Source organism: Bos indicus x Bos taurus, chromosome X (assembly GCF_003369695.1).
Source record: "Bos indicus x Bos taurus breed Angus x Brahman F1 hybrid chromosome X, Bos_hybrid_MaternalHap_v2.0, whole genome shotgun sequence".
Classification (NCBI taxonomy): Eukaryota; Metazoa; Chordata; class Mammalia; order Artiodactyla; family Bovidae; genus Bos; species Bos indicus x Bos taurus.
Window position 1 is genome coordinate 140,959,659 of NC_040105.1, and position 2,151 is coordinate 140,961,809.

Here is a 2,151-nt window from a genome sequence, read left to right on the forward strand (position 1 = left end):
ATTTCACATCATCCTCTTTTTCAGATTCATTTATTTCATTTTACTGTAGTTGGGCTTCCGTGTTGGCTCAGACAGTAAAGAATCTGCCTTCAGTGCAGGAGACACAAGTTCAATCCCTGGGTGGAGAAGAGTCGCTGGAGAAGGGAATGGCAACCCACTCCAGTATTCTTGCCAGGAGAATCCCATGGACAGAGGGGCCTGGTGGGCTACAGTCCATGGGGTCACAAAGTGTCGGACACGACTCAGCGACTAACACTTTCACTTGCTATAATACTTACCTGAGTAATTCATAAAGGTTCTGAATATGCCTACAATGTGTTCTGAATATATCAAAAAATTAGAATCTGCAAATTGGAGCTTTGTTCCTTGTATTACTTCACTCCTCATCCTTCCCCACTCAGGGCCAGTCATTCTATTTATTTATTTATTTTTTGAGCAAAAAAGTCTTTTATTTCCTGCCACATTTCAGCTCTCCACTTTTTGTAACATCTCTTCCAACTCAGAATCAAGGCCCAAGAAGTTGATCCACACCTGAGAGCGAGACGGAAACTAGGCCAGAGCCCTCAGAGCTGGGTTCTAGACCAGTGGGACTCCCAGCGCGGATGGAAGCACGCTGCAGTGAGACAGCAGAGGCCACAGAACAGAATCAGGGAGGAGCCCAAAGCCAGCAGCCGAGAGCCACACAGAATCAGCTCCTCCGAGGTGAGCAACTTGATGAGCACGAGACCTTTGTGGCTCCAGACACTGACACACTCCTCAGCCATTCTAGGGCTCAGGGTGGCATTTCTTGCTCCCTCCTCTGAGCAGGGTATCGGTGGCTGGCTGGAGGGCAGGATTTCTGGAGTAGCACTAAACTACAGGCAGATTCCTGGGGTCCTTTCTGTGGTCACCCTGGCCGTAACGAGCACCAGCTTTCCTGCAAAAGATCCTTTCAATCCCATCGGGCTACCCTGGACCTGGGCTTGGAATGTCTGGGTCTTGTTCCTGTCTGGACCATCTCCAAAGTTCAAGGTGGCCAGTAAGCCCACGACATGAGACCCACGCCCCTTCCTTGTGACTGTCCCATTCACTGGGCACAGGGCCAGCTGGCCAAAAGATCTCAAGAAGGAGACCCAGTCCTGGGAGATGTCAGGGCTGTGCAGGTCAGTTCTGTGGGTGAGGAGGAAGCCACCAAGACCCAGGCCAGAAAGGCCAAGAAGCAGCAGGATCAAAGTGGCACAGACCAGAGGTGGGTGGTGGGCCAGGCAGAGATGCAGATAGTGCCCTGCCTGGCAGATGCCCATGGAGAGCAGAGGGGTCTGAGCCTTCAGAGCCTGTGCTTGCAGCCGGTCTGAGACCGGCGACCGCCCCCCCCCGCCCCCCCCGCCCCGAGACATCACGGGTGGAGTTGCGAAGGGGCGGGGTCCGTGCTCCCACCCAGTCGCCCCACCCAGCCTCCCAGTCATTCTATTTACAGTCATCCCTCGGGATCCACAGAGGATTGGTTCCAGGACCCCAATGGATGCCAAAATCCTCAGATGCTCAACTCTCCTATAAAATGGCATGGTATTTGCATATGACCTATGCACATCCTTCCCTGTACTTTATTATTATATTTGGAGTGTATTTATTTTTATTGAGGTAATGTTGATTTATAATATTAAATAAGCTTCATATGTATATTATATTTCTACTTCTGTATACCCTACAACATGCTCACCACCAAAAATTTAGTTTCCATCCATAACCTTACAGTTGATCTCCATTTCATCCTCCCCACCTTCTTCTGGTAACCACTAGTCTATTCTCTGTGTCTATGTCTTTGTTTTGGTTTGATTTGTTCATTTATATTGTTGCAATGGAATATACTCAGCCATAAAAGAGAAATCTTGCCATTTTGCAACAACATGGATGAACTTTGAGGTTTTTGTGCTAAGTGAAACAAGTTAAATGGGAGAAAGACAAATACTGTATGATTTATACTCATGTACGGAATATAAAAAACAAACAAAAATCAAAACAAAATAAATAAACTTAAAAAAAACTGAAGCATGGTTGATTTACAGTATTATATGTTACAGGTATACAATACAGTGATTCACATTTTTAAAGGTTATATACCATTTAGAGTTATTAATAAAACTCCCATGATACTTTAAATCATCTCTGGGT

General features: G+C 46.6%; 1 pseudogene; it reads right to left on the bottom strand.

Annotated features, from left to right (window-relative positions):
* Nucleotides 1-438: 438 nt before the first annotated feature.
* Nucleotides 439-1,298, bottom strand: LOC113886793 (annotated as a pseudogene).
* Nucleotides 1,299-2,151: the final 853 nt, after the last annotated feature.